Source organism: Trichechus manatus, unplaced genomic scaffold, assembly GCF_000243295.1.
Source record: "Trichechus manatus latirostris isolate Lorelei unplaced genomic scaffold, TriManLat1.0 scaffold00013, whole genome shotgun sequence".
Classification (NCBI taxonomy): Eukaryota; Metazoa; Chordata; class Mammalia; order Sirenia; family Trichechidae; genus Trichechus; species Trichechus manatus.
This window is the reverse complement of record NW_004443949.1, coordinates 25,879,619-25,899,047: the sequence shown is the minus strand read 5'-3', so window position 1 is coordinate 25,899,047 and position 19,429 is coordinate 25,879,619. Positions and strand designations below refer to the sequence as shown.

Below are 19,429 nucleotides of genomic sequence, written 5' to 3'. Positions count from 1 at the left end.
TGTAGCAACCACTAAGGCCAAAGACCTTCATCGAAGATTTTTACCAACTTCTACAGCCTGAAATTAATCCAACATGCAATCACGGTGGATTGATAATAACTGGTGATTGGAATGCAAAAGTTGGAAACAAAGAAGGATCAGTAGTTGGAAAATACAGCCTTGGTGATAGAAACGACACTGGAGATCACATGATAGAATTTTTCAAGACCACAACTTATTCATGGCAAATACCTTTTTTCAAAAACATAAAGAGCAACTATACATGTGGATCTCGCCGAGTAGAATGCACAGTCAAAATGACTACATTTGTGGAAGGAGACCATGGAGAAGGTCAGTATCATCAGTAAGAACAAGGCCAGGGACGAATGGCGGAACAGACCATTAATTGCTCATATACCGGTTCAAGTTGAAACTGAGGAAAATTAGAGCAAGTCCATGAGAGTCAAAGTATGACCTTAAGTATATCCCACCTGAATTTAGAGATCATCTCAAGAATAGATGACACATTGAACATTAATGACTGAGCACCAGACAGGTTGTGGGGTGACATCAAGGACATCATATATGAATAAAGTAAAAGGCATTAAAAAGACAAGGAAGAAAGAAAAGACCAAAACGGGTGTCAGAAGAGACTCTGAAACTTGATCTTGAACATAGAGGAGCTAAAGCAAAAGGAATAAATGATGTAAAAGAGCTGAACAGAAGATTTCAAAGGGTGACTCGAGAACAAAGTAAAGTATTATAATGAAATGTGCAAACCTGAAGTTAGAACACCAGAAAGGAAGAACATGCTTGACATTTCTCAAGCTGAAAGAAATGAAGAAAAAAATTAAAGTCTCTAGTTGCTGCGTTGAAGGATTTTATTGGCAAAACATTGAACGATGCAGGAAGCATCAAAAGAAAATGGAAGGAAGACAGAGTCACTGTGCAAAAAAGAGTTGGTCGACATTCAGCCATTTCAGGAGGAAGCATATGATCAAGAACTGATGGTCGTTAAGGAGGAAGGCCATGCTGCACTGAAGGCATTGATGAAAAACAAGCCTCCGGGAATTGACGGAATACCTATTGAGATATTTCAACAAACTGATGTGGCGCTGTAGGTGCTCACTCATCTATGCCAAGAAATTTGGAAGACAGCTACCTAGCCAGTCGACTGAAAGAGATCCATATTTGTGCCAATTCTAAAGAAAGGTGATCCAACAGAACGCAGAAATTATCGAACAATATCATTAATATCACACCCAAGTAAAATTTTACTGGGGATAATTCAAAAACAGTTGAGCAGTACATCAACAGGGAACTCCCAGAAATTCAAGCCGGATTCAGAACAGGACGTAGAACAAGGAATATCATTGCTAACGTCAGATGGATCATGTCTGAAGGCAGAGAATAGCAGAAAGAGGTTTACCTGTGTTTTATTGACTATGCAAAGGCATTCGACTGTGTGGATCATAACAAATTATGGAAAACATTGTGACGAACGGGAATTCCAGAACACTTAATTGTGCTCATGAAGAACTTGTATATAGACCAAGAGACATTTGTTCTAATAGAACAAGGGGATACTGTGTGGTTTAAAATCAGGAAAGGTGTGTGTCAGAGTTGTATCCTTTCACCATACTTATTCAATCTGTATGCTGAGCAAATAATCCAAGAAGCTGGACTGTATGAAGGAGAACATGACATCAGGATTGGAGGAAGACTCATTAACAACCTGTGATTTGCAGCCTTGCTTTCTGAAAGTGAAGAGGACTTGAAACACTTACTGATGAAGATCAAAGACTGCAGCCTTCAGTATGGATGACACCTCAACTTAAAAGTCCTCACAACTGGACCAATAAGCAACATCATGATAAAGAATATATCGCAGTTGTCAGAATTTTGTTTTACTTGGATCTACAATCAATGCCTATGGAAGCAACAGTCAAGAAATCAAACGACATATTGCATTGGGCAAATCTGTTGCAAAAGACCTCTTTAAAGTGTTCAAAAACAAAGATGTCACTTCGAGGACTAAGGATGGCCTCACCCAAACCATGGTATTTTCAGTTGTTTCATATGAATGCAAATGCTGGACAGTGCATAAGGACGACCGAAGAAGAATTGATGCCTTTGAATTATGTTGTTGGCGAAGAATATTAAATATACCATGGACTGCCAGAAGAATGAACAAATCTGTCTTGGAAGAAGTACAGCCAGAATGCCCCTTAGAAGCGAGGATGGCGAGACTTCGTCTTATGTACTTTAGACATGTAATCAGATGGGCCTAGTCCCTGGAGAAGGACCATCATGCTTGGTGAAGTAGAGGGTCAGCGAAAGAGAGGAGGACCCTCAATTGTGGATTGACAAAGTGGCTATAGAGATTGGCTCAAGCATAGCAACAATTGTAAGGATGGCGCAGGACCAGACAGTGTTTTGTTCTGTTGTGCGTAGGGTCACTGTGAGTCAGAACCGACTCAACCACACCTAACGACAGCAACAATATTCTTTCTTGGTTAGTTTCAGTTGATTAATTTATCTTGTTAAGTCTCATATTTTCCTACTTCTTTGTATGTTTTTTAAGCCTGTATAGTCAGAGAAGTGTTCATCTTAAAGCTGATTTTTCCTCACTACTGCAACAAAACTCGTGGCACTCTTCCCCATGTCTCATGAATTATGAGGTTTTCTACTTTGGCTGGTGAGAATACGCACTATTCTGCATCCTGTTTCAGCTTCAGAGATTATTTCCTCTCATCTTTTCAGGTGGTTGTATCGCTAATCTCTGGTAGTTTATACGCATGTGCTATTCAGTGCCCAGGTGAGTACTAGAAGGGACTATCTGCAGATCTCTAGAGTTCTCTCTATATACAGCCCTCTTCTTTAATACTCTAGCATACGAACTCTAGCCACCTCGGTTTCTACTTCCAGCTTCTCAGCTCAGGGAGTTTGCCAGACTCTGCCTTTGTTCACCCTCTATGTTGCACTCCTGAAGGTTCTCTCCAGGAAGTAAACTGAGGCAATTGTAGGGCTCAACTTGTTTGTTTCCTGTGTCCTAGGGATCACTGTCCTTCATTGCTGGATGTTCAGCATCTTCAAAACCATTTCATACATTTTGTTCAGTATAAAAGAGAAAAAAAAAAAAAACTAGTTGTCTTACTTCTTTGTGTGTGTATGTATGCTCACCTAATTCTTTTTTTTTTTTTTAGTACTTTAGATGAAGGCTTACAGAAAAAATAGTTTCTCATTAAATAGTTAGTACACATATTGTTTTATGACATTGGTTAACAACCCCACAACATGTTAACATATTCTCTTCTTGACCTTGGGTTCCCTATTACCAGCTTTCCTGTCCTCTCGTTCCTTCTAGTCCTTGACCCTGGACTGTTGTGCCCCATTAGTCTTATTTTGTTTTATGGGGCTGCCTAATCTTTGGCTGAAGGGTGAACCTCAGTAGCGACTCCATTACTGAGCTAAAAAGGTGTCCAGGGGCCATACCCTTAGGGTATCTCCAGTCTGTCAGGCAAGTAAGTCTGGTCTTTTTTTGTGAGTTAGAATTTTGTTCTACGTTTTTCTCCAGCTCTGTCTGGGACCCTCTGTTGTGATCCAGGTCACAGTGGTCAGTGGTGGTAACCAGGCACCATCTACTTCTACTGGACTTAGTCTGATGGAGGCCGTGGTAGTTGTGGTCCATTAGTCCTTTGGACTAATCTTTTCCTTGTATCTTGTTTTCTTCATTCTCCCTTGCTGCCAAAGGGGTGAGACTAGTGGAGTATCTTTGATGGCTGCTCACAGGCTTTTAAAACCCCAGACACTACTCACCAAGGTAGAGTACAGGACATTTTCTTTATAAACTGTGTTAAGCCAATTGAGCTAGATGTTCCCTGAGACCATGGTCCCCACAGCCCTCAGCCTAGTAGTTCGGTCCCTCAGGGAGTTTGGATGTGTCTATGGAGCTTCCATGACCTTTCTTTGTACAAGTTGTTCTGGCTTCCCGAGTATTAGGTACTGTCTTACCCGTCACCAAAGTTACCACTTATCTATTATCTGTTTAGCATTTCCCCCTCCAGCCCTCCCCTTCTCGTAACCATCAAAGATTGTGTCTTTTTGTGTGTAAACTTTTCATGAGTTTTTACAGTAGTAGTCTCATAGAATATTTGTCCTTTTATGATTGACTTAATTTCAGTCAGCATAATGCCGTCCATATTCATCCATGTTATGAGATGCTTCACGGATTCATCGTTGTTTTTTATCATTATGTAATACTCCATTGTGTGTATGTACCATACTTTGTTTCTCCATTCATCTGTTGATGGGTATCTAGGTTGTTTCCATCCTTTTGCTGTTGGGGACAAGCTGCAGTGAACATGCGTGTGCATATGTCTATTTGTGTGACGGCTCTTATTTCTCTGGGATATATTCCTAGGAGTGAGATAGCTAGATCATACGGTATTTCTATTTCTAGCTTTCTAAGGAAGCACCATATCGTTTTCCAAAATGATTGTATCATTTTGCATTCCCACCAGCAGCACATAAGAGTTCCAATCTCCCTGCAGCCTCTCCAACATTTGTTATTTCCAGTTTTTTTTTCATGCCAGTGATGCCGGGGTGAGATGGTATCTCATTGTAGTTTTGATTTGCATTCCTCTAATGGCTGGTGATTGCGAGCATTTCCTCACGTGTCTTTTGGCTGCTTGAGTGTCTTCTTTGGTGAAGTGTCTGTTCATTTCCTTTGCCCATTTTTTAATAGGATTATTTGTCTTTTTATTGTAGAAGTGTTGGATTTTCTTGCAGATTTTAGAGAATAGACCTTTGTCTGATTTGTAATGGCCAAAAATTTTTTTCCAGTCTGTAGGTTCTCTTTTTACTCTTTTGGTGAAGTCTTTTGATGAGCATAAGTGTTTAATTTTTAGAAAATCCCACTTATCTAGCTTATCTTCTGGAGTTTGTGTGTTTCTGGGTATGGTTTGTATCCTGTTAATGCTGTGTATTAGGGCCTCTAGTGTTGATCCTATTTTTTCTTGTATGAACTTTATAGTTTTTGGCTTTATATTTAGGTCTTTGATCAATTTTGAATTAGTTTTTGTGTATGGTGTGAGGTATGGGTCCTGTTTCATTTTTTTGCAGGTGGACATTCAGTTTTGCCAACACCATTTGTTAAAAAAACCGTCTGTTCCCCATTTGATGGACTTTGGGCCCCTGTTGAAGATCAGGTGACTGTAGGTGGATGGATTTACATCTGGGTTCTCAATTCTGTTCTATTGGTCAATGTATCTGTCATTGTACTAGTACCAGGTTGTTTTTACTAGCATAGCTGTGTAGCAGATTCTGAGGTCAGGTAGTGCAAGCCCTCCCACTTTATTCTTCTTCTTCAGTAGTGCTTTACTTATCCAGGGCTTCTCCTCTTTCCATATAAAGTTAATGATTACTTTTCGCATCTCTTTAAATAATGGTGTTGGTATTTGGATCGGGATTGCATTGTATTTGTAAATTGTTTTGCATAGAATTGTCATTTTCACAATGTTGAGTCTACCTATCCTTGTGCATGGTATGTTTTTCCATTTATGTAGATCTCTTGGTTTTTTGCAGTAGTGTTTTGTAGTTTTTTTTGTATAGGTCTTTTACATCCCTCGTTATATTTATTCCTAAGTATTTTATTTTTTTAGGGGCTATTATAAATGTTATTGTTTTCCTGATTTCCTTTTTGTTATTCTCTTTATTGGTGTATAGGAATCCAGCAGATTTTTTTATGTTTATCTTGTATTCTCCTATTCTGCTGAATCTTTCTATTAGTTCCAGTAGTTTTCTCATGGAGTCTTTTGAATTTTCTATGTATAGTATATCATCTGCAAATTGGGACAGTTTAACTTCTTCATTACCAATTTGGATTCCCTTTATTTCTTTTTCTTGCCTTATTGCTCTAACTAGGACTTCCAGCGCAATGTTAGGTAGGAATGGTGATAAAGAGCATCCTTGTCTTGTTCCTGTTCTTGTTCTCAAGGGGAATGTTTTCAGCCTTTCTCCATTAAAAATATTGTTGGCCATTGGTTTTGCGTGAATGCCCTTTACTATGTTGAGAAATTTCCCTTCTATACCTATTTTATTGAGTTTTTATCAGGAATGGGTGTTGGACTTTGTCAAATGCCTTTTCTGCATCAATTGAGAGGATCATGTGATTCTTTTCTTTCCTTTTATTTATGTGGTGAATTACGTTGATTGATTTTCTAATGTTGAACCATCCTTGCATACCTGGTATGAATCCTACTTGGTCATGGTGTCTTATTTTTTTCATATGATGCTGAATTCTATGGGCTAGAATTTTGTTGCGAATTTTTGCATCTATATTCATGAGAGATATTGGTCTGTAATTTTCTTTTTTTATGGTTTCTTTGCCTGGTTTTGGTATCAGGGTTATGCTGTCTTCATAGAATGGATTGGGAAGTGTCACTTCTTTTCTATGTTCTGGAATAGTTTGAGTAATACTGGTGTAAGTTCTTCTCTGAATGTTTGGTATAATTCTCCTGTGAAGCCATCTGGTCCAAGGCTTTTTTGTTGTTGTTGCTGGAAGTTTTTTTTATTACCTTTTCAATCTCTTCTCTTGTTATGGGTCTGTTCAGATTGTCAACATCACTTTGTGTTAGTTTGGGTAGGTAGTGTGTTTCTAGAAATTTATCCATTTCCTCTAGGCTTTCAAATTTGTTGGAGTATAGTTTTTCATAATACTCTGTTATGGTCCTTTTTATTTCAGTTGGGTCTGTTGTACTGTCCTACATTTCATTCCTTATTTGGGTTATTTGCATCCTCTCCTATTTTTCTTTTGTCAGTCTGGCCAGTGGTTTGTCGATTTTGTTGATCCTTTCAAAGAAACAACTTTTGGTTTTGTGGCTTCTTTCTATTGTTTTTGTATTCTCTATTTCATTTATTTCTACTCTGATGTTTATTATTTCCTTTCTTCTGGTGGCTGTGGGCTTTTTTTGCTATTCTCTTTCTGTTTGTTCGAGTTGTGTAGTTAAAAGTTTTGATTTTGTCACTTTCTTCTTTTTTGATATGTGCTTGTATTGCTATAAATTGTCCTCTGAGGACTGCCTTTGCTGTATCCCAAATGTTTTTGTATGATGTGTTTTCGTTCTCATTTAATTCTACAAATTATTTGAGTCCATCTCTGATTTCTCCTATTACCCAGTAGTTTTTAAGCACGGTGTTATTCACTTTCCATGTAATTTTTTTTTTTTTTTGCTCTTCCTGTTGTTAATTTCTACCTTGATGTCATTGTGATCAGAGAAGATGCTTTGTGTTATCTCAGTGTTTTGGATTTTGTTGAGGGTTGCTCTGTGGCGTAAGATGTGGTCTATTTTGGAGAACATTCCATGTGCTTTGGAAAAGAATGTGTACTTTTCAGCTGTTGGGCGGAGTGTTCTATATATGTCTATGAGGTCACGTTGGCTGATTGTGCCCTTTAGGTCTTCTGTATCTTTGTTGAGTTCCTTTCTAGATGTTCTTTCCTTTACTGATAGTGGTGTGTTGAAGTCTCCTACTATTATTGTGGAACTGTCAATTTCTTTTTTCAGTGCTTTTAGAGTTTATGTGTTTTGGAGGCCTGTCATCGGGTACGTAGATGTTTATTATGGTTGTGTCTTCATGCTGGATCATCCCTTTAATCATGATATGGTGTACTTCTTCGTCTTTTATGGTGGATTTTGTTTTAAAGTCTATTTTATCTGAAATTAGTATTGCCACTCCTGCTGTTTTTTGGTAGCTGTTTGCTTGATATACTTTTTTCCATCCTTTGATTTTTAATAAATTTACATCTTTGTTTCTAAAGTGTGTCTCTTGTAGACAGCATATTGATGGATCCTGTTTTTTATCCATTCTGTCATTCTCTGTGTCTTTGTGGGTGCATTTAGGCCATTTACATTTGGCGTAATTATTGATAGGTGTGAGTTTATTGCTGTCCTTTTGTAGTGCTTTTTATTGTGGTGCTGACGTTTTCTTTGTTCCTCTTAGTCTCCTATGCTGAATTCCTTTTGTTTGTGGATTTTTTTTTCATTTCTTTTGTAGATTTTGTTTTTACTGTGGCTTTATGTTTTTCTTCTGTATTTTGATGAGTAGGTTTTTTAACTTTCTTTGGGGTTACCTTGAAATTTACTCTTATCTTCCTAGGTTTGAACCAGTCTGTTATTACATGGTATTGCCTTGCCTTCCTCTTCATTAGAGGGTTCTATACCTACACCGTTTATTCCCTCTTTTATTGTTCTGATGTTGTTGTCATTTACAGATTAACCTCTCTGGTTCGCTGTTGCAGTTCTTTTGGTTTTGAATAGTCCTTGAGAGTTTGTTTCCTAGGTTGGTGTATGGCTGGTATGATGTTGCATCCTAGATTCAGCCTGTGGTTGATGTTGTTTGTTCCCAGACCAAAGGACTCCATTTAACAATTCTTATAAGTTTGGTTTGGTTTTAACATAGTCCCTTAATTTCTGTTTATCTGCAAATGTCCTAATTTCACCATCATATTTGAATGAGAGTTTTGCATGATGTATTATTCTTGGCTGGCAATATTTTTCTTTAAAGGTATTATGCATGTCATCCCATTGCCTTCTTGTCTACATGGTTTCTGCCAAATAATCTGAGCTTAGTCTTATTGTTTCTCCTCCGTATGTGACTTTATTTTTCTTGAGCTGCTCTCAGGATTCTTTCTTTGTCTTTGGTTTTACCCCGTGTGATCACAATATGCTTTGGTGATTTTCTTTTTGAGTCTATCCTATATAGGGTTCATTGAGCCTCTTGGATGGTCAGCTTTTCATCTTTCATGATATTGGAGAAGTTTTCTCTCATTAATTCTTCAGTGATCCTCTCTGTGTTTTCCTGTTTTCTCCCGTTGTTCTGGAACTCCGATCACTTGCAAATTTTTGCTTTTGATTGTATCCCACATAACTCTCAGCATTTCTTCATTTTTCTTCCTTTTTTTTTTTCTGATTTTTCCTCAGAGTTATATCCAAGTGTTTGTCTTCAATTTCGCTGATCCTGTCTTCCATTGTTTCAAACATGTTCCTCAGGCCTTCTATGACACTGTCCGTTTCTGAAATCTTGTTGTTTATCTTTTGGATTTCTGATGGTTTTCTTGTATGATTTCTAGTTGTGAATTTATTTTGGCATTTTGTTCCTGTATTATTTTCCTGAATTCTTCCATTTTTTGGTCTGTATTTTCCATGAATTTGTCTGCCTTTTGTCTGTTTTTCCCGGATTTTTGTCTGCTTTTTGCTTCTACTCTTGGATAGCTTTGAATTCTCTATCAGGTAGTTCTAGTGCCTTTTCTTCTACTGGAAAGTCATCTGGTGTTTTATTTTGGACATCTACTGGTACCATCCTGTCCCTTTTGCTTTAGCTACTCTGCTTTCAAGAGCAAGTTTCAAAGTCTCTTCTGACATCCATTGTGGTCTTTTTTTTTTTTTTTTATGTTTTTTGATATTGTCTGCTGTCTTCGGGACATTCAGTAGTTATTTTCTTCATTTATTGTTTGTAATATTTGTTTGTTTCATCCTACTTTTTTGTTTTATTTGGTTATATCTGAGCAGGCGGGCTGTTCATTCTTTATTTTTTGCTCATCTGTGGGCACAATAGTTTTCACTTCCTCCAATGGGCAGGGTCAGTCGCTCAGCTGTGGTGTAGCAGGGCAGGTCCACCTGAAGAGGAGTTGCTGAGGTGGGTTGTTTGTGGCACGTACTAGGGCCGACAGTGTGGGCTGGGAATCAGTGCGTAGCAAGTTCTGGTAGGCCATGCCTTTGCTGCTCGGGGGTGTGATGTTCAGCGCGTGTTGCAGGTAGGCTGGAAGGAGTGGGGAGATTATGATGTTTGGAGCTAAGATGGGTATGGGAAAGAGGAGAGAGAAACAGGAGCCCAAAACAAACAGACTAACCAAAAATAAGAAAGAGTGTTAAGGGAGCTTGCCATCAGAGTGGAGAGATGAGAAACTGAGAAATGGAGAAAAAGAAAAAGGGTAAAATTAATAACTATATAAATATTGGGGGGGAAAGAAAGAAAAGAAAGCAAAGTCCCCAGGGATCCCACTGGTGCTTCTGCGAAGACTGAGGAAGTGGCTCCCAGGCCGCAAAGTACAGGTTAGCTAAACAGGGTAGAGGTGTCACACAGCACCAGATATTCAGGATATAGGAAGAGAAGGTAAGTGTAGAGAGACGAGAAACTGAGAAATGAAGAAAGACAAAAAAAGAAAAGAAAAAAGAAATGTCCCCAGGGATCCCACTGCACCACTGCGCAGACAAGGAAGTAGCTCCCACGCCACGCAGTACAGCCCAGCCCAAAAGGGCTTCCAAGCCAAGAAAAGAAACAGAAAACAAAACAAAACAGAACAAATCAAAATAAACAAAAAAAAAAAACCCCAGGGATCCCGCCAGCGTGACAGTGCAGGCCAGGATGCAGTTCCACAATCAAGCGGCGTTTCACAGCCTTTCAGGAAGAAGCAGAGATGGCACACAGAGCCAGGTATTTGCGAGAAAGGAGGGAGAGGTTGTGAGAGGTATGGAAGAAATCAAAAGAAGCGGAAAAAAGCAACACCGGTAACAAACAAATGGCACTCAGGGAGCCAGCCAGTGTGGGCGGATGGAATCCAAGCAGCACAGGCCTGAAGCCGTTGCCTCCCGGCCAAGAGACTGTGACCACAGGAAGCAGAGAAGGTCGAGTGGGGTGAAGAAGGGTAGAGGGTGGGAAAATGTATATCGTTGGTTACCGGTTGTTCCATCTCCTACTGGGACCTCCATGATGCTGCTTTCCCAGTACTTCCTGTTTGCTGATCTCCCACAGGAGATGGCAAATGTGTGCTATGTTAGCTGATAAGGGATCTCTGTGCATATCTCTCCTCGCTGTCTGTTCTCTGTCAATTTCTTATTCCATTTGGTGCGTGGATGAGTTCTTTATCTCTTAATTTGATGCTTAGGGTTCCAGGATTAAAGTTTGTCTGTTTGACTTAGTTTTTTGGGTCTTTGCTGTGGAGGGACGGCATGGTGCTTCTGTCGATAGCGCCATGTTGCCTGGAAGTCACCTAATTTTTAAGAATAATTAAATTAGTTGAGAGTGAAATGTTCATCTAGGATTTGTCAAACAGTAGAGAATCTAGTCTGAATCATAAAGCATCCCATATTATTACCAACTATAATTGGTCTTTCTTTAGCTACCTAAAACCATGTATATGTACTAACTTTAAAAGATGTTCATGCTATATTGATAATTTTTCCAAAAAAAGAGGAAATTTGCAGAATAATATGTATTATATGGCCCTGTTTTGGTTTTAATATGTTTGTGTATATGTATGTATGTGTAGGGGGTAATTATGTTGAAGCTTAGAGAAAAACATTTAGAAAATATATAACTACCATCCCAAGAGGACACAAATACCACTAGGTCATGCATTGTGAATATAAACTATGCTTTATTGGGACAAAACTTCCAGAGAACTAACAGGGCATACACCACCTGCCAAGTTCTCTTCCCACAGAACGGTGTGCTTAGGCCTGGCGTAGATGGTCTGGATACACGCCTGGAGGAGCTACGGTAGAGGGACTCCACCCCATAACATTCTACATATTTAAAGGGAAAGAGGACAGAGAACATCTAGGTGACTATGTAACAATGGAATACGGAGTCTCTAGAGCTCAGTAACTGTTACTAGCTCAGGAACTGGAATAGGAAGTGAGCCTCCAGTGCTATCCAGATTTGTCTCTCTTTAACATCAAACAGTGGTTACCTCTGATGTTGGGAGTGTAGTAACAAGGAACTACTAATTTTTACCTTATACATTTTTAAATTGCTGGAATTCATTGTAACCTTCATATATTTGTGATTTTTTTAAACCTGTATAAATTTTTTTTAAAGACATAGATTTGGTGACCAACACAGTATTTAACTCGGAATAGATAGAAAGTAAATGTTAATTCATTATGTATCATATATTTACACAAATAACGCGCACCTTCTATGTTTGTTTGCCAACCCCTGCCTCCCCCCATGATGTATTTTTGTAAGTGCTGCTATGCCAATTTTTTTTTTTACATGTTACTGTTAAAAAAAAAAAATTAACGTCGTGTGCTTATGAAAATACCTTGCAGGAGAAGGGAGCGGTTGACAAATGTAGAAGGTGTGCGTTATTTTCACTAAAATATGGTAGATCATTGATGTGGCCCATCCACCAAACTTAGGTAGGTTTATAAAAAGTATGAAAATAATGGCAAAAATGTATTTTTAAAAAATACATCTGTAAACAAAGATTGCATTCTAGCAATATGTTTTGTTTTCCAAAATTTCATTACTGAGACACACACACACACACACACACACACATACATATATATACGCATGATATATGCATGAAGATATTTTGGAATGATACACACAAAAAAATCATTGATAGTGGTTATCACTGGGGAGAAGGCACTGAAGTTCTAGGACAGATGGGAGATATCCTTTCAGTTTACATTTCTTCTCTAATTTGAAGTATTTCTGTGTGCATGTGGTCTTCCCTAATTTCCTCCCTTCCTGCCTTCCATTTCATTATCAAGTGGAAGTATATTAGAGTAACATGGAAGTGTTCCAGAATGTCAGTGAAAGGGATTCGCTATAAGAAAATTTGAAAGCATCTAAAAAGATAAAATATGCATTTGAAAGCATTAGGAATGAGAGAAGGAAAAACAGGAAGGGGTGCCTAATGTATGCTCAGGTGTGGGAAAAAGTGATGTGACAGATGTATCTGTTTGATAGTGTCTTTATAATTCTTGCCAGTATGTTCTAGTATGTACCACTGACAGTGCATACAGCGTTTCCACAAACAGTGGAAGTAAGTGTATATGTGAACAAAACATTTGCCTCTGTCCTTTAAGTTACCTGACCCATTCCTCTGCTCCTGACAACTTCTGGGAACATTATGCCAGCATCCTCAGTGAACTCAGTCCTTTAGAAGCGGTCACTGTGACACATTACAACTCAACAGCCCTGCAGACAGTATGTTAGAAGGAGAGACTCAGATGTCTGCCATAGCCCATAAACAACTAAATCTGATTAAACTTCAAAGCCAACCTTCCCACCATATTTCTAACATTCCAGTGATGTGAAAACCAGTCCACTATTTTATGTACAACTAAAGGATGGAAGTGGGGAGATGCTGCCATTTAAACTATGATACAACGCTTTATTATTACTTAATTTATTTTTTTAATTTTATATGTAAGCTGTTTTAGACTTTAGGCAGTGATTTTGATCATATATCACACAACTTTGTTGCTGTGCTTTTCTTCTAACAAACTTTTTTTGGTGCTGAATCGCTTTGTCATCTTTTCAGAGACATTTTAATGGCAGTTAAACTCAACATATGAAGGACTAGCCTTACTCATAACTCAGTTGAAATGACAGTAGGAACAGCTAAGACCAAAATTTGTACATGAGTAGGTTTCACCAACAGCAATTGTAAGATGTGTTCCTTTTCATAGAAGAGATGAAAAGTAATATGATTTATGTGCCTTCCAGAGTGTTTTCCTGGCTGGAGAAAAATGTAGAACAAAATTCAAACTCACAAAAAAAGACCAGACTTAGTGGTCTGACAGAGACTGGAGAAACCCTGAGAGTGTGGCCCACCCTTTTAACTCAGTACTGAAGTCACTCCTGAGGTTGACCCTTCAGCCAAAGATTAGACTGGCCTATAAAACAAACAACACAGGTAGTTCAACCATGTATACAAGACATAATGGGCACACCAGCCCAGGGCAAGGACTAGAAGGCAGGAGGGGACAGGAAAGCTGGACAAATGGAAATGGGAAACCCAAGGTTGAGAAGGGGAGAGTGATGACACATCGTACGGTTGGCAACCAATGTCACAAAACAATATGTGTATTAATTGTTTAATGAGAAACTAAATGGCTCTGTAAACTTTCACCTAAAGCACAATTTTAAAAAAATTAAATCTTTAAAAAAAAAGTTTTCCTGGCTGTTTGTTGATACTTAAAATTTCTTTAATAAAGAACAGTGCCTTTAATCTCACCATTATAAATACTTAAAATGTTAACACTTAGTTGAGGTACTACATTGCCTGAAATGTTTTAAATTTACCAAGTAAAGTGTCCGTCAAAAGTCTGTCTGGAAACCTACCCCAGAACTATCCTCCATGCTGTTCAATCATGATTTCTGTATTTAAAAATGCCCTTTGTCTCTCCGACAATGTCTAGATTCTGTAACATGGCATAGATGGCCAATTTGACCGCAGCGTACTTTCCATCCTCATCTTTTACCATCTTCCCTTCCCCCAAGACCTCATCTGCAGCCCCTCCATGTCTTTTGGTCCTGCTGCTCTACTTTGTTAGCCTCCTGATTCTGGGTGTCTTTTGTTTACTTCTTTTTCACTGATTGTTCCATTAGTCTTGACATGCCCCAGGGATCTATCTTTGGCATTTTTCTCTTCTTACAGCACATTCTCTCATCTTGTTCCATGGCTTCAACTTCCACCTACAATATACCTGTCTTTAAAGTCAAATACGTATGTGGTAAATATATATGTAATAATAATTCAGTATAGACTAGTGTTAAACAAATACTAATTCCTTCCTACTCCCTTCTTTTTACCATCTCTCTAATCAGTCTCCTGCTTTAGTGGTACTCACTTCTACAATGTCTTATCATCTCTTATCTGAACTGTTTTAGATACTGCCTGATTGGCATCATTCTGTGTTCTTTAAGCCCCTCCATCTTGTTTCCAAAGAGCTCTTTCTAAGTGCAGATCTGTTCTTGTTTGTTCCACATGTAGAGTTGTCTGTGTTTCTGAAACCCTGGTGGCGTAGTGGTCAAGAGCTATGGCTACTAACCGAAAGGTCAGCAGTTCGAATCCACCAGGCATTCCGTGGAAACCCTATGGGGTGGTTCTACCCTGTCCTGTAGGGTCACCATGAGTTGGAATCAACTCAACAACAACGGGTTTGGGTTTTGTGTGTGTGTGTGTTTCCTAAGAATAATAGTATGTAAGACTTTCCATTGTCCACTTCCATGTTACATTATGTCACTCACACCCCACTTCCCTTATACTCCTATCATACATAACTACTTGCAGTTCTCCAAACACTCTTTACTATTTCATGCTTCCATGTTTTTATACACTCTTGTCCCTATGCCCCCCAGTATGCCCTGGTCTGCATCACAGATAGTAGGTGTTCTAGATGTTTGCTGAAGATTAATTTCTGGTTTTGATAGGGCAAAGTATGTGAAAAACCTGAAGCAGAGTAGAGGTCCCTACCAAGAGGCCTTAAGGATGACAAAGGAATCAGTGCTCCTAATTAAAGAAGGAGAGAAGGCCTTATAGTATCACAGACTCAGTCGTGTGCTTTTAATCAGCACATGCTTTTATTCACATAGGGAACCAGAGTGAAGTGTGTATCAGTTCCACACATCACCACTACTGAAAAAAAGATTCAAGTTGCAAGAGATTGGCAGAATTATTAATCTTTACTGAAAACACTATGGGTTGATTTTGTTTTTGTTTTTGTTTTTTAGGGTGAAAGGGGAAAAGTCTAGAGCTAAGATGAGTGATAAAAAGAGATAATAAAGACAAGAATGAATACCTTACATGTAGGTAGCAGTTTATGTCACTATATTTGCTTTAACCGTTGTGATATGAAGGCAGTAGGCTTTCAGGTTAGGCAGACTGGCTTATGTGACCTTAGGCAAGTTACTTATCCTCTCTGTAAACCTCAGTTTTCCAACCTGTGAAGTGGGATTAATAATACTATATTACGTTTGCCCCAAGAAGTAGAGACAACTCAATGTAAGATAAGCACTTGGCATGTAACTGGCATATATATATTAATCAATAAATGCTGACAGTGGTTATTTTTGTCCTATGTTTAATTTCTTTTTCTGCTGCTGGTCATACTATTGATAAAATAAGTATTTTGTTCATAAACCTGGCAGTTTTTTAAGAAAAAAGTAGTTCTAGAATTAGAATAAATGCTTATTTTGCCTATATAGAGGTATTCAGAATTAACTCTCTGAATGGATTTTTAACATGTTTTAAATGATAATTTAAATAATTTATATGAAAAGGTACATGATACTAAAACTGAAATTCTGAAAAGCAATCAGTTTATTCTAATCAAATGTAAAACTGTATCTAATTGCATACAAACTAAGCATCTTAGGAAAAAATGTAAAAAAAACTGTGTATTTTAAAACTAGTAAAAGCTTCAAATTAACTAACCAGAATTGTTAAATTCAAACTGAAGAACATGAATTACTGATGAAATAAATTCATTAAATCAGTGTATACCAAAAAAGAAACCAAACCCGTTGCCGTTGAGTTGATTCCGACTTATAGCGACCCCACGGGACAGAGTAGAACTGCCCCATAGGGTTTCCAAGGAGCGCCTGATGGATTTGAACTGCTGACTGTTTGGTTAACAGTTGTGTCACTTAACCACTGCACCACCAGGACTCCAAATCAGTGTATAGAAAAGTAAAATTTAAGCAACTGTAATATGTAGTAAGAAAATGAAGATAAAAATGTTATTTAATAGCAATGAAAATACAGTCTTTATTATCAATCTTAAGTAAATATTTTACTGAAATCAGAATTATCATATGAACACATTTACATGTGAATAATGATACTAAGTCGTAGTTTTGAATACCTACTCAGTGCTAGTCATAGCACTTTATGAAACCATGGGAGAGTCGCTTGGGCTAACTGGAACCTTCTGGGTTAGCTAGCTTACCCATTACCCAGGTAGATTTACTAGGCCTGAAAGGAACTGATCTGACTGAGTGGGCTTCGATGATGTTGGCAAATATTTCTGAGAAGTAAAGAATTAGAAAAATGACTCAAATGCAAAATCTACTCAATTTACTTTTGGTTTTCTGATAGATACATTATTGACTATAGCTAACATATTGAGTATGGTATCTCCATTCTTCAAATGTAAAATCTTCACTAAGTGAATAAGCCCTCGGAAAACTGGCCACAAAAATGACCTAAGACTGATTTGAATGTAGATTTGGTCTTCTATAATTAAAAATGTAACTACCACCTAGTCAAATCGCTTTCATACTTTTTGACCATGATTCACAGTAAAGAGTGCATCTTACATAGCACGCCAGGACACATGTGTGTGCTTGTATGTATGTATATGAAGTAATTTTCACAGTATAGTGAACATCCTTACACATGTGATACATTCTATCAGGTACTATTAAGTTGTTTCTTTTTTTTCTTCTTGTTTTTTTTTAAACACTACTTGCAACCCACAGTGTGAAAACACACCTGGACAGTTGACAGTTATGTGTAATACATTTTCTTCTTACACAAGAGAAGAATGAGTGTGGAAAAAAAAATGAGTAAAGCATGTTAGAGTAATATGGAATCACTGGTGTGAGTAATGCATGAAAATCTTCCCAGTATTATATGTTCACCAGCTACTAGAGCAATGCTAATGCAATCTCTGTATCTTTTGGAATTAATACAGTGTACTACTGAAGCAACTGTTGTATTTTCCCATATTTTTGCCCAGCTCCCTTTCTGCCTCTTGAACAGTCTTGAACAAATTTTTTATGATTTCTCACCATTGGCTGGAGTTAGTACCATTTACAATTTGATTAATTTTAGTGTACACTCTGATTCTCCAAAACATTTATAGTGTGTATGCATGGCTAAGACCCCAGAGAACCCCACTATTTTTGTTCTTTATCTAGAGAAGTATTTAGGCCTGGTCTTCACAAAAAGGTACGCCTCTAATTCCATATTATTTTTAAAGGAATCTTGTTTTGAACTTTATCAAGCAACTCCAATACATAGCGAGTTTTCTCATTATAGAAACCTTGATTTTTTTTCCTATAAATAAATGAATTTTCTTATGACTCTTTATACAAAAAAAAAGACTTAAGTTAGAATAATTTCTAATAGTAATGCAATTTGTAAAATGTTTTAGTCCATTCCATGCCATTTAACTCAGTATATTAAATAAATCACTTTTGTTAAGTGTTAAAACCCGTTGCCGTCGAGTTGATTCCGACTTATAGTGACGCTATAGAACAGAGTAGAACTGCCCCATAGGATTTCCAAGAAACAGTTGGCAGATTCAAACTGCCAACCTTTTGGTTAGCAGCTTGAGATCTTAATCACTGTACCACCAGGGCTCCTGTTAAGTGTTAGGTAGTACTGATATCAAATTCAATCTTTTCACAAATATTTATTGAGAACCTACTGTGTTCCAGGTGTTATCCTAGGTTCTGGGAATAAACACAGAATAAAACAGACAAAAATTGCTGCCCTTTGGAGTTTATATTTTAGTAGGGGGAAACAAAAACTGACAGATAGTGACCCTATAGTACAGAGTAGAACTGCCCCAAAGGGTTTCCAAGGAATGGCTGGAGGATTTGCACTGCCAGCATTTTGGTTAGCAGCCAGGCTCTTAACCACTGCACCACGAGGGCTCCTCTTTGTGGATAGCTGGTCATATTTCTTAACTGTTTGTTTACGTGTGTGCCTTTAGTCCAAGTTCTTTATTTTTGGGTGGTAGGGGGGAGGGATTCTTACCTCTGCATATTTTGTGCTATCCTTACATAATATTGCTTTCTTTTCGGTTATTGAGAGGCAGTAAGAAATATTGGCACATATGTAATATAAGCACATGACTCTGGAGCCAGATTAACTGGGTTCAAATCTCAATTCTGGTAACTGCTAACTGTGTAAACTTATGTAAGTTATTTGACCTCTCTGTGCCTCAGTCTCCTCCTTTGTAAAATAAGGCAAACAATAATACCTAAAATTTTGTGAGGCGTAAGTGAATTAATATATATGAGTATTTAGAATGTGCTTGGCACATAGTAAGCATATATATTAGTCATTTGCTGGGAACTAGAAAGTCATGGTAAAGGTCATAGACTTTGGGGCTAAATTTTATGGGTTCAGATCCTGCCTGGCCACTCACTAGGTCTGGGGATTGGATATGTTACTTAACATGTTTTTGTCTTAGTTTTCTAATCTAAAAAAGGAGGTTAATGTTAGTAGTGAACTATAAGGATTAAAGGAGTCTCTAGGTGACGCAAACAGCAAAATGCTTGACTACGAACCAAAAGGTTTGCGGTTTTAGCCCACCCAGAGGCACCTCAGAAGAAACGCGATATGCTTCCGAAAGGTCACAGCCTTGAAAACCCTATGGAGCACAGTTCTACTCTGTAACAAATGGGGTTGCCATGAGTTGGAATCAACTCAGCGACAACTGGTATGAGGATTAAATGAGTTAATGTATGTAAAGCATTTAGAACAATGCTTAGCAACAGTACTACACGAAGGTTTTTGTTTAATCATTGTCGTTATTTAAGTTTCAAATAAAATATGTTTCACTGAAGCGTTTCCTGAGCAGATGAGTAGTATACACTTAGTTTTTAAAACAGATTATGTTTTGTAACATCTAAC

At 37.9% G+C, this 19,429-nt stretch overlaps 1 protein-coding gene across 3 annotated transcripts in view; it reads left to right on the top strand.

Annotated features, from left to right (window-relative positions):
- PIBF1 (progesterone immunomodulatory binding factor 1) overlaps positions 1–19,429 on the top strand; it is a 264,067-nt gene that overhangs the window by 152,565 nt on the left and 92,073 nt on the right. The window lies entirely within an intron of this gene.